This window comes from Crinia signifera, chromosome 6 (assembly GCF_055691185.1).
Source record: "Crinia signifera chromosome 6, ASM5569118v1, whole genome shotgun sequence".
NCBI lineage: Eukaryota > Metazoa > Chordata > Amphibia > Anura > Myobatrachidae > Crinia > Crinia signifera.
In genome coordinates, this window is record NC_139222.1 from 287,207,774 (window position 1) to 287,217,991 (window position 10,218).

Below are 10,218 nucleotides of genomic sequence, written 5' to 3' on the forward strand. Positions count from 1 at the left end.
CTGTTCCTCCTCATATTATTCCCCTACGTTCTCTCTGCTGTTCCTCCTCATATTATCCCCCTACATTCTCTCTGCTGTTCCTCCTCATATTATCCCCCTACGTTCTCGCTGCTGTTCCTCCTCATATTATCCCCCTACATTCTCTCTCTGTTCCTCCTCATATTATCCCCCTACATTCTCTCTCTGTTCCTCCTCATATTATCCCCCTACATTCTCTCTCTGTTCCTCCTCATATTATCCCCCTATGTTCTCTCTGCTGTTCCTCCTCATATTATCCCCCTCCATTCTCTCTGTTCCTCCTCATATTATCCCCCTACGTTCTCTCTGCTGTTCCTCCTCATATTATCCCCCTACGTTCTCTCTGCTGTTCCTCCTCATATTATCCCCCTACATTTTCTGTTCCTCCTCCTATTATCCCCCTACGTTCTCTCTGCTGTTCCTCCTCATATTATCCCCCTACGTTCTCTCTGCTGTTCCTCCTCATATTATCCCCGTACGTCCTCTCTGCTCCTCCTCATATTATCCCCCTACGTTCTCTTTGCTGTTCCTCATATTATCCCCCTACATTCTCTCTGTTCCTCCTCATATTATCCCCCTACGTTCTCTCTGCTGTTCCTCCTCATATTATCCCCCTACATTCTCTGCTGTTCCTCCTCATATTATCCCCCTACATTCTCTCTGTTCCTCCTCATAATATCCCCCTACGTTCTCTCTGCTGTTCCTCCTCATATTATCCCCCTACATTCTCTCTGCTGTTCCTCCTCATATTATCCCCCTACATTCTCTCTCTGTTCCTCCTCATATTATCCCCCTACATTCTCTCTCTGTTCCTCCTCATATTATCCCCCTACATTCTCTCTGTTCCTCCTCATATTATCCCCCTATGTTCTCTCTGCTGTTCCTCCTCATATTATCCCCCTCCATTCTCTCTGTTCCTCCTCATATTATCCCCCTACGTTCTCTCTGCTGTTCCTCCTCATATTATCCCCCTACGTTCTCTCTGCTGTTCCTCCTCATATTATCCCCCTACATTTTCTGTTCCTCCTCCTATTATCCCCCTACGTTCTCACTGCTGTTCCTCCTCATATTATCCCCCTACGTTCTCTCTGCTGTTCCTCCTCATATTATCCCCGTACGTCCTCTCTGCTCCTCCTCATATTATCCCCCTACGTTCTCTTTGCTGTTCCTCATATTATCCCCCTACATTCTCTCTGTTCCTCCTCATAATATCCCCCTACGTTCTCTCTGCTGTTCCTCCTCATATTATCCCCCTACATTCTCTGCTGTTCCTCCTCATATTATCCCCCTACATTCTCTCTGTTCCTCCTCATATTATCCCCCTACGTTCTCTCTGCTGTTCCTCCTCATATTATCCCCCTACATTCTCTCTGCTGTTCCTCCTCATATTATCCCCCTACGTTCTCGCTGCATTTCCTCCTCATATTATCCCCCTACATTCTCTCTCTGTTCCTCCTCATATTATCCCCCTACATTCTCTCTCTGTTCCTCCTCATATTATCCCCCTATGTTCTCTCTGCTGTTCCTCCTCATATTATCCCCCTATGTTCTCTCTGCTGTTCCTCCTCATATTATCCCCCTCCATTCTCTCTGTTCCTCCTCATATTATCCCCCTACGTTCTCTCTGCTGTTCCTCCTCATATTATCCCCCTACGTTCTCTCTGCTGTTCCTCCTCATATTATCCCCCTACATTTTCTGTTCCTCCTCCTATTATCCCCCTACGTTCTCTCTGCTGTTCCTCCTCATATTATCCCCCTACGTTCTCTCTGCTGTTCCTCCTCATATTATCCCCGTACGTCCTCTCTGCTCCTCCTCATATTATCCCCCTACGTTCTCTTTGCTGTTCCTCATATTGGCCCTTATTCTGATCGGTGCGGCCGGAGCCGATTATGCGGCCAGGACCGTGCGTGCGAAACCCCGCCTTCCATACGGATCGCCAACTCCGTCCGTATGCGGTAAGAAGCTGTCCGAACGGACCGCACGTGTATTTTTCACGGAATACGCCTCCTCCATCTAAGGGAACCTCCCCCATCATTCGATGGTCGCAGACCATCGAATGCAGGACCGAGTGCTCCACCAGCACCCGCAACCTCAGACCACACGGACATTTTTCCATGCAAAAGCAGAGATCTGGGCGGGCAGCTGACATCCGGCGATGTCATATGTCCGCCCCCTACACGTGCGTCACGGCCGCATTACCATACGTACACCCAGCGTTTTCATGGGAACTCCCATGAAACGCGGGGCGTATGCATATGGTAATGAGCCCAAATAGCCCTTCACGCCCCTCTCCACCCCCTGTTCGGAGTGTTCACATATCATGCAGAATTTGGCCGTACGCCCCGCTCACACATGCGCAGAGACGCCTCTGCACATGCGCAGACACAAAACATCGGCGGGCCGAACGCACACGGATATATCCGCACCGATCAGAATAAGGGCCATTATCCCCCTACATTCTCTCTGTTCCTCCTCATATTATCCCCCTACGTTCTCTCTGCTGTTCCTCCTCATATTATCCCCCTACATTCTCTGCTGTTCCTCCTCATATTATCCCCCTACATTCTCTCTGTTCCTCCTCATCTTATCCCCCTACGTTCTCTCTGCTGTTCCTCCTCATATCATCCCCCTACATTCTCTCTGCTGTTCCTCCTCATATTATCCCCCTACGTTCTCGCTGCTGTTCCTCCTCATATTATCCCCCTACATTCTCTCTCTGTTCCTCCTCATATTATCCCCCTACATTCTCTCTCTGTTCCTCCTCATATTATCCCCCTACATTCTCTCTCTGTTCCTCCTCATATTATCCCCCTACATTCTCTCTGTTCCTCCTCATATTATCCCCCTACGTTCTCTGCTGTTCCTCCTCATATTATCCCCCTAGGTTCTCTCTGCTGTTCCTCCTCATATTATCCCCCTACATTCTCTCTGTTCCTCCTCATATTATCCCCCTACGTTCTCGTTGCTGTTCCTCCTCATATTATCCCCCTACGTCCTCTATGCTCCTCCTCATATTATCCCCCTATGTTCCCTCCTGCTGTTCCTCATATTATCCCCCTACATTCTCTCTGTTCCTCCTCATATTATCCCCCTACGTTCTCTCTGCTGTTCCTCCTCATATTATCCCCCTACATTCTCTCTGCTCCTCCTCATATTATCCCCCTACATTCTCTCTGCTGTTCCTCCTCATATTATCCCCCTATGTTCTCTCTGCTGTTCCACCTCATATTATCCCCTACATTCTCTCTGCTGTTCCTCCTCATATTATCCCCCTCCATTCTCTCTGTTCCTCCTCATATTATCCCCCTACATTCTCTCTGTTCCTCCTCATATTATCCCCCTACGTTCTCTCTGTTCCTCCTCATATTATCCCCCTACGTCCTCTCTCTGCTGTTCCTCCTCATATTATCCCCTACGTTCTCTGCTGTTCCTCCTTATATTATCCCCCTAGGTTCTCTCTGCTGTTCCTCCTCATATTATCCCCCTACATTCTCTCTGTTCCTCCTCATATTATCCCCCTACGTTCTCTCTGCTGTTCCTCCTCATATTATCCCCCTACGTTCTCTCTGCTGTTCCTCCTCATATTATCCCCCTACATTTTCTCTGTTCCTCCTCCTATTATCCCCCTACGTTCTCTCTGCTGTTCCTCCTCATATTATCCCCCTACGTTCTCTCTGCTGTTCCTCCTCATATTATCCCCGTACGTCCTCTCTGCTGTTCCTCCTCATATTATTCCCCTACGTTCTCTCTGCTGTTCCTCCTCATATTATCCCTGTACGTCCTCTCTGCTCCTCCTCATATTATCCCCCTACGTTCTCTTTGCTGTTCCTCATATTATCCCCCTACATTCTCTCTGTTCCTCCTCATATTATCCCCCTACGTTCTCTCTGCTGTTCCTCCTCATATTATCCCCCTACATTCTCTGCTGTTCCTCCTCATATTATCCCCCTACATTCTCTCTGTTCCTCCTCATATTATACCCCTACGTTCTCCCTGCTGTTCCTCCTCATATTATCCCCCTACATTCTCTCTGCTGTTCCTCCTCATATTATCCCCCTACATTCTCTCTCTGTTTCTCCTCATATTATCCCCCTACATTCTCTCTCTGTTCCTCCTCATATTATCCCCCTACATTCTCTCTGTTCCTCCTCATATTTTCCCCCTACGTTCTCTGCTGTTCCTCCTCATATTATCCCCCTAGGTTCTCTCTGCTGTTCCTCCTCATATTATCCCCCTACATTCTCTCTGCTGTTTCTCCTCATATTATCCCCCTACGTTCTCTCTGCTGTTCCTCCTCATATTATCCCCCTACGTTCTCAGCTATTCCTCCTCATATTATCCCCCTACGTTCTCTCTGCTGTTTCTCCTCATATTATCCCCCTACGTTCTCTCTGCTGTTCCTCCTAATATTATCCCCCTACGTTCTCTCTGCTGTTCCTCCTCATATTATTCCCCTACATTCTCTCTGCTGTTCCTCCTCATATTATCTCCTATGTTCTCTCTGCTGTTCCTCCTAATATTACCCCCCTACGTCCTCTCTGCTGTTCCTCCTCATATTATCCCCCTACATTCTCTCTGCTGTTCCTCCTAATATTATCTCGTATGTTTCTCTGCTGTTCCTCCTGCTATTCCTCTCTCTGCTGTTCCTCATATTATCCCCCTACGTTCTCTCTGTCTTTTCATCAAACCGTTTATTTTTGTCTAATTCCATTTTCTTTGTCTTCTACCTGTCAGCGTCTATTCACGTTGTGCGCACATTTTGAGGAACTTCTTATGTTCCTAAAATAGGTGACACCAGTCAGACTCCGCTCCACCTGTAAGAGGCCTCGTACTGCGGTTATCAGAAGCTTCTTATAAATGAGAAACCAGCTAAAATGTGACCCTGTAACAGTAGAATCTGTGCTAAGTGCCCACAAATGAATCCATTACATTACATGACTGTGCTGGAAACCTATAACCCTTTCACATCGCACCTAATTATCGGGTTCCTGCCGGTTCGACTCGGTAATTGGTGCGATGTGAAAGGGGTTAGTGGGTACTGCAAATGGGTAGCAACACGGCAATACGAAACCGGGTAAAAAGAAGGGTTCTTACCGGTTCGTTGCCGTGTTGCTTTGCGGTGTGAACAGGTTGATTGGGTTTCCCGTTCACACTATGGAGGAGGCAGTGCTTGGAGCAGCGCCAGCTCCAAGCACTGCCCCCTCCCCCACCCCCAATGACGCTCCATCGCTCTGCCACTCCTCCGGATGATGTCAGTGAACCGGCTATATTGCCGGTTCGCAGAAGCTATCTGAACAGGCCAAAATGCAGGGTTGCACTGGAACTGAACCGTTTCCAAGTCCCGGTGCGACCCTGCATTTTGTGTTCTGAAAGCGGTAATACTTTCTTCGTATGTGCCAAATAATGAGATTTGGGAGGCCCATCAAGAGTAAAGGGGGCCATACACGGTGTGATGCGATCCGAAAGCCTTACAAAAAGTATGTGCAACACATACTGTACTGTGCGATGCGATGCCCGCGGGAGCGCGCATGCTGTGCTGCGATACTCCATGTCGGCTCAAAAAACTGTGAAAAACCCCATGTCCACCTGTTGACCAACGACCTAGACACTGTCGACCTAATGACCTGTCAACCTAAACCCATCTTGACCTTGTTCCATGTCGACCTATCCCCATTTTGACCTAGTGATGTCCACCCAATTCTTGTTGACCAAAATACTGTAGACCAAATGACCGTACCGCGTATACACTATGGTAATCATCCACGCTCACACAAGTGTACACATCACCTCCTGTGTCTCCAGCTCAGCACGTAGGAGGCTATGTACTAACAGCTCACTATTCCCTGTGCTAAGTGACATCCTGCTACGCCACCGATGTAGGAGGTTTTAGTGCAGCAATTAATGAAAAATACAGGGATCTGGTTTTTTTTTTAAGCCTTGGAGAAGGATAAAGTAGATGGCGTTAGCATACCAGACTGTCAGCCCCTAACTGTCATGTCACAGGCCATGTCTGAAAATATCAATTAGGAGCCAATTGGCTGGTACTTTGGGATCAATTCAGATCTGTCCTCACAGCTGCAGATTCACGCGGAGGCCAGTTACCGGCAATGACTTCTGGCCAGTGTAGAATCACCCGATGGTGAGGCTGTTATGAAGAGTGTTGGACACACCCGCACAGGGGCGAACAGATCTGCCCCTGTACACTTCCATTCGCACAGCGAGCACATTCATTTGCAATGGAACGGGGGAGGATTAACTGAGCGCTGGTCTTGGCGAATTTGCGGTCGTGCGAACAGGTGTGAATTGGGCCTGTTATTTACATCCACTTTATCTCTCTCCAAGGCTTCGTACATAGAACCGATAGTCATTGGAGAGACGAACCAGCACCTCTCTAGCGGTATCACTTCAGCAGCTATAGCGATCATGTTCTCGGAGGCTTCACCGCGCAGAGTACTCTGAGAGAGAGGATGGGGCCCTTACGTGGGCCGCTCACAGTACTCTCTGAGAGAGAGAGGATGGCGCCCTTACTTGGGCCGCTCACAGTACTCTCTGAGAGAGAGGCTGGGGCCCTTACGTGGACTGCGCACAGTACTCTCCGAGAGAGAGGATGGCGCCCTTACGTGGACTGCGCACAGTACTCTCTGAGAGAGAGGATGGCGCCTTTACGTGGGCCGCTCACAGTACTCTCTGAGAGAGAGGATGGCGCCCTTACGTGGGCCGCTCACAGTACTCTCTGAGAGAGAGGATGGCGCCCTTACGTGGGCCGCTCACAGTACTCTCTGAGAGAGAGGATGGCGCCCTTACGTGGGCCGCTCACAGTACTCTCTGAGAGAGAGGATGGGGTCCCTACGTGGGCCGCTCACAGTACTCTCTGAGAGAGAGGATGGGGCCCTTACGTGGACTGCGCACAGTACTCTCTGAGAGAGAGGATGGGGCCCTTACGTGGGCCGCTCACAGTACTCTCTGAGAGAGAGGATGGCGCCCTTACGTGGGCCGCTCACAGTACTCTCTGAGAGAGAGGATGGCGCCCTTACGTGGGCCGCGCACAGTACTCTCTGAGAGAGAGGATGGCGCCCTTACGTGGGCCGCTCACAGTACTCTCTGAGAGAGAGGATGGCGCCCTTACGTGGGCCGCTCACAGTACTCTAAGAGAGAGAGGATGTCGCCCTTTTTTTTTTTTAAATACGTTTTTTATTTGGTTTTATATTTTGACAAAAAAAGAGAATAGAACAAACATACCATAGTCATTGAGTCGTATTCTGACCATTACGCATACTATACAATCCTTTCTAGCATAAACATAAACATGATATAGCTATAATATAGCTAAACATATTATATCTTACTTTGGGGATAGCACATAACTTCTATTATATTGAGGCAATAATTATTACATTTAGTCTTTGAAGGTAAAGACGCTATAACTTAGAAGCTGGAGAGATATTGCATTACTTATCTACTTTACCTAAAGAAACCACCTAATGCATTGAGTGGAGGCCTTATTTCCTATTTATATATAAGGGGTATGCATACATAGTCAGCTAGCCCTAACAAACTAGTAAAACATGGACATAAAGACATATAGTACGTAAGACAAGGACATCGACAAAGACGGAACATGGATGGGGGGGGGGGGGGGAGAAAGCAAGATTCATTATCACAGTGTCTATCTGTGTTTGGCATTTACCGCTTTTAAGACAAACAGCCAAATTGCAATTAGAGACTTTTGGTCTTATTAAATAAAGAAAAGCTTAAGAAAAACTGAGGTAGGATGGTCACATAGAATATAGATCTAGATTAAAAGTAGACAGATGTTACAAATCAAAACACCAGTAAGGAGTGTAAGACACAGTGAAGGGAGCCATACTAAACATATCTAACACATAATGATCCTGGCGGAGTTTTTTGATGGAATGAACCGGGTCCTGTATTCCATGCTGGTGAGCCTGATCGGGAAGGTTGGGTATAAGTCAACTTTGAGTCTGAGGAGGGCGAGAAGAGCTATCATTGCCCGCGTTTTCCTGATTCCCACCTTCCAGGTAGGGGTATAGCCTTGTCCATGTCGTATGGTTAAAAAATTGAAGAATAGTAGACTTGGAGTCCTCGTCTAAAGAGAGAATATATATTTGCCACTTTTTAAGGAAAGGAACTGAGGAGATATTATCTGAAGAAATTAGAGTTCTCAGGTCGAAGTACAGGTGTTGTAGAATTCTCGATCTCAGTTCCTGGATGCTTGGGACTGATTTTTTGATCCAATGCCGTAGTATTAGCTTTTTTGACCAGGTGAGGACAATAACCAGTATTGGAATATGTTGCGAAATAAGTGAAGTCGAAGTCACTAAGTCAAACCTGAACAGGAGGCATATTTCTGGTGTAAGTGGAATATCAATTTGCAATGAGGACTTGATATAATTTATAACTTTATTCCAAAACCTTCTGATTTTCGAACACTCCCAGAAGCAGTGCAGGAATTTAGCATTTACCATCTTACATTTATAACAATGACCCGGTTCATCAGCCACCATGTATTTTCTTTGTGCAGGTGTAATAAAGGATCTGTGCAAGAACTTCAAATGGGTTTCCTGCAAGTAGGCCGAGCCCAAGTGTTTTGAGTATATACAGTATTTTTGTATTACGCTGACCTGGGCCTCGGACAAACTTGGAATATCTTGAGCCCAGTTATTCAGTAAGCGAGAGGTTTGTTGGTTTAGAGAGTTATCTGCCTCAATCAGTGTAGGATACAAAAGGCTAATTCTAAACGTCTTTTTTTCCCTGTAAGCTAAAGCCTCTAGAATAAAGTGAATAGGAGTAGATCTTCCCATCTTTAGACCTAGAGATTGGGCATAGTGTCTAACCTGCAGGTAGAGGAAAAACTGTGAGTTGGGTAAAGAATACGTTTGAGCTAGTGATTCAAAGGATAATATATTTCCCCCAGGATCAAAAACCTTGGAGACTAGTGACAGACCTTTCTTTCTCCAACTCAGGAGTAAAGCATTTGTGAGGGAGAGCTTAAAATTAGGATTTCCCCATAGGGGGATATATGGTGACAATTTGTGTTCTCTCTTCAGTTTTTTGTGTAGGAGGGTCCAGCTAAGGTAAGTGTCTCTGAATAAGATATTGGTTTTTATTTCTTTAGGGATATCTGAGGTCTTCAAGTGCAACAAAGCCGCAGGGGAGTAAGGGCGGAAATTTGCATGATCTAACTCCAAGTCAGTATATACTGATTTTTCCAGCAACCAGTCGCTAGCGTACCTGAAGAAAATGGAGGTGGAATATGCTCCAAAATCAGGAATACGGAGTCCCCCGTTTGCCTTAGGGAGCATCAATTTTTTCAATGCGATCCTGGCCCTGCCTCCCCTCCAGAGGAATTTTGACATGCTGGTATTTATCAATTGGATGTCTTTATTCTTTAAAGCAATTTGAAGTAGCTGCATGCAGTAAAATAATTTAGGAAAAATTATAGATTTTATTGCTGCGGCTCTGCCAAGAAGCGAGAGGGGCAAGTTTAGCCATGAATTCATCAAAGCTGTAATTTTGGTTATATTAAGGGATAAGTTCGCTTTATACAAATTTTCCGTTTTGTTTGTTATGTGAATGCCTAGGTATTTAATTTGTGATTGAGCAATTTTAAACTTTGTAAAGATGTGTGATGTGATGGTTTCTGGGGAGTATTTCCCTATCATGAGGAGTTCTGTCTTATCTAAATTGGCTTTATAACCAGAGATCTTACCAAAGTCTTGAATGATATTTACTATGGTTGGGATAGACTCCGTGGGGTCAGTGACGTACAGCAGCATATCATCTGCAAAGAGCGATACCTTTAAGGTATGTCCATTGATTGATATGCCTTTAAAACCCGGGGACTGTCTTAGGAGCAGGGCTAACGGCTCAATCGCTATGGCGAAAAGGAGCGGGGACAGGGGACAACCCTGTCTCGTTCCCTTATGGAGTTGGAATTGTTCTGAGATTTGACCGTTACATAAAATCTGTGAGACTGGGTTTGTGTATAGAAGTTTGATATAGTCTATAAAGTCTGTTGGAAAACCAAATTGTGTCATGGTGTAATGGAGGTGGGACCAATGAACGAGATCGAAGGCCTTCTCTGCGTCAATAGACATTATTACTCCAGGAGGGAGAAGCCCCGATTTATTTTGAAGATGTTGTATTGCAGTAATTACTTTCCTGACATTTACTACTGA